Source organism: Pseudochaenichthys georgianus, chromosome 19, assembly GCF_902827115.2.
Source record: "Pseudochaenichthys georgianus chromosome 19, fPseGeo1.2, whole genome shotgun sequence".
Classification (NCBI taxonomy): domain Eukaryota; kingdom Metazoa; phylum Chordata; class Actinopteri; order Perciformes; family Channichthyidae; genus Pseudochaenichthys; species Pseudochaenichthys georgianus.
Genome location: NC_047521.1, coordinates 9701678 through 9714481, shown reverse-complemented (window position 1 = coordinate 9714481; position 12804 = coordinate 9701678). Strand labels below are relative to the sequence as shown.

The 12804-nt window shown below is 42.9% G+C and overlaps 1 protein-coding gene across 1 annotated transcript in view; it reads left to right on the top strand.

The window, feature by feature from the left end:
* thrab (thyroid hormone receptor alpha b) overlaps positions 1-12804 on the top strand; it is a 139634-nt gene that overhangs the window by 58744 nt on the left and 68086 nt on the right. The gene's annotated exons all lie outside the window — the stretch shown is intronic.

The window sequence follows — 12804 nt, the reverse complement described above, 5'->3', positions numbered from 1 at the left end:
ACATGTGCAGCATGTGCAGCTCACACACCTGCAGTGACTCTCACCTGTGCTGCAAGTACATTAAAGGTGTCCAGTCCACTGCATATGGGGTCGGGATGTACCTCTGATCTACTCAGTGAAAGCCCCTATCATTTTATTTGTGAGCCACTTAAGTCAAACTAGAAATCGTCATTCATTCATTTCTTGTTGTCGTTCCTTATTCATCTCGTTTGGGTGATTTATATTTGACGCCGCTGCCTCACACCTTCATGCATTCGTCTCTTGTCAGATTCTTAATGGTTATTAATGATGCAACTGGTGGTAAGAGATCTCCGTGGAAATCTGCAAGATTGGGAATTGAAATAACCGAGCGACGGCCGAGGTTATGGAGCACCGTGTGCCAGCAGAACGTGGCTCTTATTTAAATGAGGTTTTTCTTCTATGACGGCACAAAGCGTCTTCAGTAATCACCTTTCTTTTGAACGGTGCCTCCCATAGTCCTCTCCTCTCTCTGCACAGCTGGAGCGAACGGGGAAGCGCATAATTGTGGTCTAATCCCGCTCTAAGTCCCCGCAGCATTAGGGAAGCAGCGGAGGCAGATAATGCATGGCAGCGAGCCGAGGGAGACGGAATAACCCCCAGAGTTGTTTGGACAGATGTTTGGTGTGAAAAGCGTTAATGGTAGTGAGCTCATAGCGGACCAACGGGGACCGCGGTAAGTCACGGGTTCAAGTACTTCTTGGAACTGGACTCGTGGTTTCAAGAAGAAGGTCGATATTTAGAGAGCGGGGTTGCAGATATATAATGACGATATGTTATCGTCCATTCTGTTGTTTGCTCAGTGAAATACTCTGATAAGTATATAATTATCCAAACGATGCACTGGACAAAGGTGATACTAAAGTGAAATGTACTGAACTGTCGTCTTTATTGCAGCTTTGTGTGTGGCTCAGATCTGGCTGTGCGGGGAGGGGTTGGAAAGGAGGCATTGCTATTGTAATATGTGTGTTATGCTTAGTTATGATGCCGTTGTAAATATGTGGCGTCCAGGGTGTTGGGGTTTAGGGCGATACCCTTAACAGGACGAGAGGTTAGTGACCCGGATCAACTGGAGTACATGTTTGCTGTTGGAAATATGTTTATCCATTATGATGCTGCTGTGTGCTACATTAATGTCTCAATGAAACACGTTTTTTTTTATCATTGATTGAACGCCTTAACAGTTCTAATATATATATATTTTCTACCTAGGTTTTCCAGGCAAACCTACATTTCAACATTATATGTTATGATATTATATAGTATATAATATATCTGAAAAAGGTTTAAAAGGGTTAAATGTCATTTTGACTAGATTACAAATAAGTACTTGACCAGTTCTGCTCAGATAGCAGATGGTATAAGTGCAACAACAAAAGATTGAGGCCAAGACAAACCAGCAATTATACTTCGTCAATGTTATAAAAATAGGATACATTTATAAACTGTTTATTTTAATAAATAAGTGTTTTCTCTGTCTCTGAGATATATGTGAATTATGCTGTATTGCTGTTTTAATAACTTTTAAATGTTATTTTATCTTGTTCTAATAACTTTTCAATTCTATTTTATCATGTTTTATCACCACTGTAAAGCGTCTTTGAGCACCTGGAAAAGCGCTTTGAAATGCAATGTATTATTATTATTATTATTATATGCAAATTTGCACAAAATATGAGATAATGCCTCCTTTGTATACTTAAACATAAAACTTATACAAAAACTATATGTCCCTAATGGGAGTATTAAACTGGGGAATATATATTAGATACATGTCTCATATTCTCCTTGAGTGTCCCTTTTAGATATAGAATACGTAGCAACGGCAGGAAAGAGAGCGTCTTCAGTGACGCCCAGTAAAGTGGGAAGCCTTGGTGATTCATGATGCTTGTGAAAGCTGTGAAACGTGCTCCCTTCCCCGCGGCCTCTGCAGCAACCTTCCACGCTGCTCCAACTGAAGCTGTCCTCTCGGAGTGCCCCCCCCCTGGACAGCATGATCTCTGGGTTGACGAAGGCCAGGAGAGGTTTCGTTAGGCAATCATTGGAAGTAGTGTAACCGGGGTAAGGGGGGGGTATTTAAAGGGGGTGAGCTTTCCCCCAGGAAGTGGGTCTCTCAGAGCGGGGATGGGGGTTGTGCAGACATGAGGCTCACACTTTTGGGTTCAGGGGTTGATGTGCACGTACAGTATGTGTTTGTGCAGGGGGGTACTGTGCGTACACATACAGCTGTGTGTCTGTTAGAGCTTTTGTGGGTAGAGGCGATGTGAGGTGTTAGGCAGGGGCACAGGCAGGCGAGGGGGTGGGATCAGTCTCCCAGCACTAAGCTAGAGGCAAGCATTCTTAACACCTCATCAATCTCACCTGGTGCTACAGGACCGCTGCTGACATGGTTGCTGCAGTACACTCACACACATGTGCCTCAAACACACACGTGTGTAATGTGTGTAGCATTAGTGGGCGACTGGCGCATGTTGCATGTGTATATATGGTATGTTTAATTGCACACAGGCAGTAAAGCAAGAGCCTAAAAAGTCAGTACTGTCAACAGGAGAGGCGACATTTGAAAAATACACTGATGGATAATCTGTTACATTTCATCCATCTCCTCTTGTTTTAGTTAGTTTAGTCAATTTATTGAACATGTCAGAAACAAAAAAATATAACAATAATATATATATATATATATATTCTCTTTTTTTCACTCAGATTAATAATTATAACAAAGTACCAAAAAATAATAATAATAATAACAAACCAAAAAAAAAAAAATAATAATAATTTTCAGATAGTCTCTGTTCATGTTCAACAGGGGCAAGAAGAAGAAAAAAACTGTTCTGGTCCTACCCCCTCTAACATATATGTTTCTTATAAAACATTAGGTTTCTACTGACATACATAAGAACAAAGACAAATCTTTACAGCGCTGTAGAGGCACTGATTTGAACCTACTGAATTAATCTGCAGCACAGAAGTGCAAGCAGACTAATCCCTCCCTGATCTTCCCTGTTTCACAATACACACGGAGTCTGACTGTTGCTGTCACAATGCCAGACATGGCGTGATTGATAACAATTACAGTGACATTTCCCGTTTCTCAGCGTCAGTTCAATACCATAGAAACACATAATTATATCTCAACATTCACTCCTTTATTACCATTCATTTAACACATAATGTAATGAAATCTCATGCGAACAGGACTGTGCTCTCCACCGGCTACTGAGAGCTAACATGTACTCGCTGCCCCTCCTGCATATCTCAACACTAACATGGGGTGTGTGGGGTCACCTCTGTCTTAAGCCCTAAGGCAGGGATCACCAACTACATTTGTCCAAGGGCCGAAATGTAACAAATAGACATTATCGCGGGCCAGCGATTTTTATATAGCCCAGAATTTTATAAATAGTATTCAGATTACTTTTGGAATACTTTCTTTTTACAAAACAGATGGGTATGTTTTGGTGCACAGGAGACACTTATTTTACTGTTTTCATGGCTTATCAAGAACTCAAACACAACATCTTGGTGTCATTCTGGACAGCTCTCTCAGCTGCACCCCACATAAAAAACATCACCCTGACTGCATTCTTTGTACTGTCTTAAAACCTTTCCTTGGAATATGTTATGAATTGTAAGGTGTCCTTGGGTGCTTTGAAAGGCGCCCCTAAATAGAATGAATTATCATTATTATCTGAAACGATGTAATAACTTTTAAAACTGTTTCCAGTTACTTGCCCCATGATGCATTCAGCAGCAGCAGGCCATTCACTTTCATTTGATCCCGTTATGAAATGTCATCATTTCGACAATAAAGAAATGCTACATAAACGTTATCTTGTACATTTTATCTAACCATCTCCGTTTCTAACTTTCAATTTATTTTGAAAGAGATCTCTCTCTCTCATCTGCGTGCGGGGGCCGGGCCTCACAGACACGCTGCATCTCTCTCTCGCTCAGACATGCTGCAGCGCTGTGCAGAGTGCACACAGTTCTGCCGGTAATGAATATTAGGATACATTTTGTGAGGAAACTTTTCCACCAATAATTCCAATAATTATTCCAAAATGTATTCACTTCAGGTTTACGAAAGTAACTGTAATCAGATTACTCGTTTTTCACGCCAGCTGAATACAGTTAGCCTACTTGATTTTTGTATTCTGATTTCGTAACGCCGTAATGTTTTCCGTTACAACCCAACCCTGCTTCGAGGCTACTGTCCCGCAGCTCCAGCCTCTCTGTTGGACTCTGTAGCAGCGGGGCTACTGCTGTGGTGCGGAGCGCATTAACCAGACTCTTCACAACGAAGGATCACTTCTTCTTCATGGGAGGGAAGGTTTCGCAGTACGCAGTCTACTGTCCCGCAGCTGCTGCCTCTCTGTTGGACTCCGGTACTGCACCTTACTCACGAGACGTTGTAAACAAAGAAATGGGTGGGGGGCGAACGCAGTAACCACTCCGCTAACGCCACAGTCACCCCGTCGTGCGGGCCGGATGAGAATGTCTGGCGGGCCGGATGTGGCCCGCCGGCCGCCAGTTGGTGGTCACTGCCCTACGGTAACTACGGTGCGTCAACATGTGTACTTCAGTTTTTCAGAATGTGTTCATCAACTTGGTACCAAAGTATTGGTTCTCAGTGTTTCAGTTTATTTGTGTAACCTTATTGGTCAATCAGGGTCCAAACCCAGTCGTTACTGTTAGTTGTGTTGGTTCTAGAACGTTCTGTAAGTACAGCTCCGGGGCTCGGCACAGCAGCAACACAACATGTGTTCTGCTTGTGTGAAAAGAGGGAGATCTGCCTCATCCCGAGTGGAAAAGTACACTTAATCTCTCTCGTGCTCTATTCTTTTCTCACCTGTTACGAGGCCGGATGTGCTTTCGCTGGTATTGAAGACAGAAGACAACACTTACTGGTATGTGACATGAGTGCACTTAGTTGTTCTGTTGGCTGTTGTTGAGTGTGTGCACTCAGTGAACTGCTGTACAGGACAGAATCCGTATAGTCTGAACCCATTATATATTCCTTTCTTGTGTACTTTTCTATTCTCTATTGGCAGGTGGCTTATTACATGTGTACACGTACACGCTGACCTCATGTGTTCTTTGTGTCTCTGTGTGTACATGTTAGAGCCCCAGTGTCTCCTAAAGACGGGGAGGAGTAAAGTACGACTTGGTCACCGAATGTGCGTTCAGAGGCAGTGCACATTGAAGTGTAAACACTCGTGAGCACAGCTAATTAGCCGTTTCTGAAAATAAAAGAAACTGTCACATGTGCACCTGTTCTGTATTTTAAATTCAAGAGTGATGACAGATGTGCCCACGCAGCAGACGGCACACATGCTCACACACAGACTTCATATTGCTGACCACGGGGCCACGCTCAGTGAAGATGATGCTCCGTTCAAGTCTGTAGCATCCTGGGAACAGTCGAGCATTTTCTTCCAATTAGGCTCCAGCAGCTCACCTCTCACGGAGAAGCTGTTCATTAAAAAAGACTTTCCCACTGTATGTTGCCAATGTTTCTATACAGGTTTCCTATGGTTTTAAGGGCTAGACATTTATTTCATTTTGTGCAAACTATTGTCACAGCAGGGAAAGTCATCAGGGCTCCCTTTTCGTCCCCGTCACTCGCTCACCAGAAGTGTGTCTATCTTTCTGTTCACGTGACTTTATAGAACACATGTGAATTATTGGGCCTCAAAGGGCTATAGCCTCCCCTTAATAGACGTACACAACTCTACACATTCCTATAATAATTAATAACCAATCTCACTTAATACCCAAAGCATCTTTGACTCTAAAGTCAGTGTTAGCTTGTTAAATTGGATCGTTATAATTTGTTATAAGCAGTGATCTCAAATAACCTTTAAACATTTTTTTTAATGGTGTTAAATGTTCAATGATATGAAACAAAGAGTTGTAACCTGTACTTTCTGAATGTCAATCAAATATTTGCCAGTTGATTGATCAATTTATTCAATATGTCAATCAATCAATCAATCAATCAATCAATCAATCAATCAATCAATCAATGTTTATTTATATAGCCCAATATCACAAATGTTACATTTGTCTCAGTGGTCTTCACAGTGTGTACAGAATATCAGTATGACAACACGACACCCTCTGTCCTTAGACCCTCACATCGTACAAGGAAACACTTCCGGAGAAAACCCAGTTTAAAGGGAAAAATGGGAGAAACCTCAGGGAGAGCCACAGAGGAGGGATCCCTCTCCCAGGACGGACAGACGTGCAATAGATGCTGTGTGTAAATTGAAAAGATAATACATTTGCAACATAGGTAGTCCAGATGTTTGGAAATGCATGTGTGTATAATAGGAAAATGAATCCACGAGGATATCCATCCAGGACTTATGATCCAGGACCACAGCCACGACTCAAGATCCAGCGGTCGCGATCCAGGACACAGGACCGCAGGATCATCCATGACTCCGGATCCCGGCGTATATAGACACCAAAAGAAAGACATTTGGGGAAGCTGGGTTAATCGGAACATGAGAGTACACAGGTACAGACAGAGAGAAGGAAGAAGTAAGATGTCCCCCGACAAACTAAGCCTATATCAGCAAAACTAGGGGCTGAATCTAATCAGCCCTAACTATAAGCTTTATCAAAAAGGAAGGTCTTAAGCACACTCTTAAAAACGGATAGGGTGTCTGCCGCCCGAACACAAACTGGAAGCTGATTCCACAAATGTGGAGCTTGGTAAGAAAAGGCTCTGGCTCCCATTGTACTTTTAGAGACTCTACAACCAATATTTAACTTGTGAGATGTTCTGATTGCTCAAGATGCGAAATGAGATTAATAAGAACAATGTATATATTAAATGTGTGTCTCCCTCCCTGTTTAAATATGGTATAAGTTTGACTTTTTGGTGCCTTTCAAAAATCCTACCAAAAAATGTGTCGGAGTAGAATGATACTACTAATTTACAGTATGTCCACATTAAGGCCGTGGCCTGCAGAGAGAGGTCAACAAGTAGGCTACACTTCAAGCAAAGATGAATTGGGAACTAAAAACTAACGTTTACACATGGCTAAAAACAAAATATAAGGCCTTGTCAAAATGAAAGATTACACTCTCAGAGGTTGACGGGGGCCCTACTATGAAAATCAACTTCAGCTGAGGCAGGTAGGGGGGCTGTAACACACACACACTTAGGTACACACACAGGGGCTGTTTGCTATTAGCCTGAAAGTCTTTGCAGGTCTCTGTCGGAGAATGATCAGCTGTACTAACCAGCCGTCCGCTGCCACCCTGTCCACATTAACATTGATCAGCCCCCCCTCTGCTCAGGGGCTATTTGCCATCAACTCAGGGGGAATGGTTTCCTGGCAAACAGTGTGTGCCCGAGTGTGCTCTGTGTGGCCGGCCTGCAAGCTCACAGTCACTGAAGTGGCAATACTTTTTTTTTCTTTCCCCGACAGCCGTTAGTTTAATAAGAAATCGAATGCATTAGCACAGAAAGTCCACAGTGCTGACCGCCGCACTCCGCTGCTGCCGATGTTTTTTTGGAGTGAGAGTGGTTATTTGCAGCTGTCACACACAAGCGAGGCCCTATTTTGTGGTGTTTGAAGAGCAGACTCGTTCATTTTCCCTGTGGCATTTTGATTTGTAGTGGATGTCAGCCCCCCGCCCCCCCAGCCCTGCCTCTGCTTTTTTGGGTCTTTTCACCTTCTATTCCCAGACACTAATGAGCTGTTATGCTTTAGCCGCATCGCTCATCCCTCTCATGTCAACATACGGTGTGTGTATATATATATATATATATATATATATATATATATATATATATATATATTACCAAGCTCAAGGTCTCTTTTCTATGCGATCGCTTGCTGTAATGTACATTGTAGCTAACATATGAATGTAAACTATACTCTTGCACCATGAGCAAAACGAAATCTGGACATAAGTGGAACAAGAAGCAGAACTTTTGCACTGAAAGCAATGAGGGATACCATTTCATCCAGCATTAAAGGATAACGTTGGTTATTCTTTGTTTTGTCAACAAATCCAATGAAAGACCCTTAATCAACGCTGTTTAGACTTTCTACTCTGTCTTTGGCACTTAGCCTGAGGATTATTGGTTAAAATGATACATAAGTTAACTAATATATTTCGTTTTGCCCAAATTCAGCTGTGCAAATATTACTCAACAGGAGTTCCAAGTGCTCTTCTTAGGCACTACTTTCAGCCACAGATTAATCCACATGTGGAGCCCGTGTGACTATTTTCAGCAGCAGGTCGGTGTATGCGAGAGAGACTCAAAATAAACGTGTGTGTGGGTGTGGTAATAATAAAGGAACATTTCACCGGTACAACAACAATGGAGCTCTATGGCTCTAAGGGAGATATATTAGGCTCACAATGCTTCCGTGGGATCAATGCGTTGTTGCTTTGGATCTTTGACAGGGATTGGTCGAGAAAAGGAAAACATAGAATGTAGAAAATGCATTCAAATCGTTGTCACTAATTTGGTTGCATTGTGTATTGGAGTTTCTTGCACCCAGAATCTTCATTGATCATTAATTGTGCCGTTGTTATTGTTTGCTTATCTTTGCTTTTCCAAAACAAATCAAAGGTTAGAGGTTCCGGAAAATCTCTCTCGGGAGCGCGATCACATCGCATAATGAACTGGAACACACAGTCCTCCCTTCCCCTCTCTCTCTCCTGCTGTGGCAGTGTCGACTGTGATGACTCGTCCACATCCTTTCTCCGCTTATCTGTTGGTCGGTCTCATCAGCTGATCTCGCTTCGCAAACAGAAACACACTGATCCGTTCAGCACGAACGCCTGCTTATTAGGAGCACCCGACTTGGAGAGCACCCAAAACAGTGACTGCTCACAGAGCGTGGGTGTGTGTTGAAAGCTGGCTAAATGTGCAAGTGTTTCTAGCATGTGCTTGTGTGTATATTTTACAATTTACAATCCCCTAAGACTTCAAGTATAACAGAATGTAAATATTCACAGACTGTATTGTATCCACATCATAAGGAACAAATATTGCGTGTTTAAACATATACATTTCGGGGTAACGGCATAAAGTCATCCTTGTTCCGCAGCCAAATCATGCTGTCGTTCTTTCGCCTTATTAAACCAGGGGAGGGAGGATATTTTTCAGACGTGTCAGCATGTTCTTTTTTTACCTGCATGTACATACAGTTGTTCACCTTTCCTGGGCCACCGCTGACGATCAATGATCGAGGACCTACAGGGTGGGTCCTTCTCGATCAAACGTCCACGCATGAACACCGCGGCCTGGCCATTGTCCCATCAGTCAGCTCGTAAATGTCATTAGAAGGACGTGGCAGCTACGGGACAGATGAAGCATGTTGAGAGGACTTTTATCCCGCACAGTGGGATACAGTGCTGGGAGGTACAACTTTACTCCTGGTGTGGCCCAGTGATATAAGTCAGAGCCTGGTTTCCTTAACTAGCAGTTGGGGCCTAATTTGGTTTGCAGGCCTGCGTCTGGTCAGTCCCAACACGGAGTATATTAAAGAGGGACGATGGATTCCGCAGCTAGAAGGTAGATGTTGCTTTCCTGTTAAAGTTAAAGACTCCCTGGTTATTGAGTCCCCGACATGGCAGATATAGAAGCTATGCCATTAGTAATTATCCCATAACAGTGTTGTGATGGTGTTTATTTCCAGCAACTTGGTGACGCTGCTAGGTTATCTTTAAATGTCTAAAAGAAAATGACAAGAATTCTATACTATAGACATCTCAAGATGAATCAAGCACTAATGACATATACAGCATTTCATTAATTATAGGGCTATTCTGAACAATTCTTCTAATCTTTATTTAACATTTGTCAATGTTTTTAATACTAGTGGGTAAATGTTAGTGCTCAGGACATTTTGACCTTTTAACTTTTAGAATTTTTCTTTTTTGACGCTTTATTATTTGGGTTCCTAATGAAGTTTGCATGTCAAAGGGAAATGCAACAATAGGACTAAATCAGAAAATAATCTGTATTTGAAAATATCTGTGTTCATATCACAGCTTGCATTTCCCTCCCTCGTCCCTCCAGACTTGTGTTGCTTCCACTATTATACACATATCGAGCCTGGAAACGCCATTTAAATGGTTTAAGACTCTTGTGAGATTTCTGTTTCTTTATTTCGGTAAAACAGACCAATACAAAAATGATAGTCGTGTGAGTGATTAGATCGCTGCGGTAGCTGTAGTATCCAGCAGTGTTTTGAGCTTAAAGGCAGCTTCCACAGACTTAACTCAGACTCATTCATATAAACCAGATACACTCATACCTAATGATCTGGACTTTTAGAGCCCACCCACAGCATGGGTCTGGTCCACTCTCTATCTGTTTGATCAGTTAATTACCGACATCATGAGCACACACACACGCACACACACAACACAAGAGAAGAGGTTTCATGTCCCTAGGCTTTGACCCCCCTCTCTCTCTTTTCTCTGCTTCATTGGCCCTCTTCCTCTATTTCTCATCTTTTCTTTTGTTCCTGGCCTCAGCCATACGGCAGCCTTGTGAGTTAGTGATCTAAAACAAGGACTCCAAATGAAAAACAATGTCCCCCTGAGACTTTAATTCATTTCAGTCCGCTACATCGGACCGACACTAAGCTGCGTAGTGAAACATCAATTATATGTGTTTGAATGGAAAGACATGGTGCATTCTCAAACACGTAATAATAATGCTGTTACAGAAACATTCCTTATTTAGTTAAGTCCCAGTATGTTGACCTTGATCCTGCTGCACTGCCACTGCCCTCTGAATGTAAACAACTGAATACACAAATACCAGCTATGTGATATGACGCCATTAGCATTCTAGACTGAAATATCCCAACAACTATTGCGTGGATACCCAAGAGTCCAATTGTACTTGTCCTGGCCAACATCTGTGTTGGGGATGTATCTTAATGACTTTGTTTTGATAATGTTTCCATGCCAACATCTAATAGATTTGACAAGATTATTTTGATTACATTTGAACTACTTCCAAATCTAGTCCTTACCCTCGGCTTTGTCTGTCGTTCTCTCATCTCACCTGTCCTGCCTTCCCGACTCTCCATCTTCTTTTAACTATCATCTCTGTTCCTCACCTTCTTCTATCCTCTCTTTTCATTTATCTCCTTATGTTTTCCCGTCACATCTGTCTTCTGCTTTTTCCCGGCCTCGTCTCCTTCATTTCTCCTCTGCGCGTTGGCAGAGAATACAAGGCACGTTTTCCCTCTCCGTTAATCACCATAATCAATGATGGCCCTGCCACCGTGTTGCCCTCCCTGCTGCACTCCCACCTTGTCTGCTCTCCCTGACTCGGGGGAAATGCATTACCAGCGCTGGAGCTGGTCCTGCTCGGAAAGATTAGGGTCCTTTCCTGGCAGCGGGGGGACTTCCGCTCTGTGCATTATAGCCTTACGCTTTAACCTCTATCAAGTGACTCTAGAACGCAAAGACAACAGACTAGCTGAGCCATTAGCAGCTTTTCTGGCACTTGTTGTCATTGCCATTGGATATAACACTTCATAACACCTCATGTTTAAGACCATTACAAAAACTTTAATGGCTGACTTTCTTTAGCAGGTTCATTTAGTATACATACGGTTCATTAATTTCTCTTGGATTCAACTTGCTTTTTGATGCTTTAGGGTCGACAGCAACAAGAGGAGCGCTGGAATCCCCCCTATGTGAGCCTTCTGTGGCTGCAGCCGTGTGTTTACTCATCATATACAACTTTTAACGTTTCCTTGATTTAATTCCAGCTTGTATAAAACACAGTTAAGCAGAACGAGCTGGACGGCGTCCCCAAACCTCACTGTTTCCAATTGTAGCCGATCACTTCTTATACTGTCTCTTTTACTGTCACACGTCAGTGGCTAAGCGGTGTGGAGATGGAAAGCTCTTTATAGGTGGTCTGTGATGCAGTTTCCCACTAGGGGCTAAGTGTGTGGTTTAAATGGGCGGGCTCTTGAAAAAGCCACAAAGTATATTAAATTCTGCAAGTACATGATTAGAAAAACGTCTTTGACCCGTAGCAGTAAACTTTGAATTTCAATTTCCGTCCCATCTCTGACACTGTGCTGCATTTAGCACCTCATCCCGCGAAGGGTATTAATAAGAGCCTTTCAATGAAAAGGGAAATAAAAACACACAGTGCGTGCATAGGCGTTTTGACACAGCCACTCGCTGTTGGCAGCTGTCCTCCGCAGCACAGCCCAGCTCTGACGGTTTGCTAATGTGCCAACTGTGTGTATTTCCCTTCATGTTCATGTGGGAATGTTTGTATGTGAGTGTGTGCTGGTGCATATCATAGATGCAAACCTCTAATTGCCAGAACGTCCAGGAACCAGTGCCAGGGACCTCAGCAAGCACTATGGGGTGGGTGTGTCAGGGGTGTGTCCCGCTTTTAGCCAATGGGCTTGCGGCTCCGCTCCAGCAGGAAGTTGTGGTTTGGAACACGTGTTGCAGCTGGAACAGGCGAACTGAAGGGATAACTTGCGGGGAAACGACGAAGCCGTTAGTGTGACAGAGACTCTTGCATAATACAAGACACTTTGACACACGTTTGCAATGAATGGAATGGGTGTACGATGAGGTTAAAGGGCTTGGGATACGCTTGGGTACACACGGATGGAGGAAAAGAAAAGGGAAGGAGTAACTTATATGCGTGGGCGGCTGATGAGAAGTTTAGTCTCACCTTTCACAGCAGGGCTTTGTAACGCACCGAACAAATGGTAATGTTCTCCCCACACTTGCCCATTGTCAGCTAATGGAGCG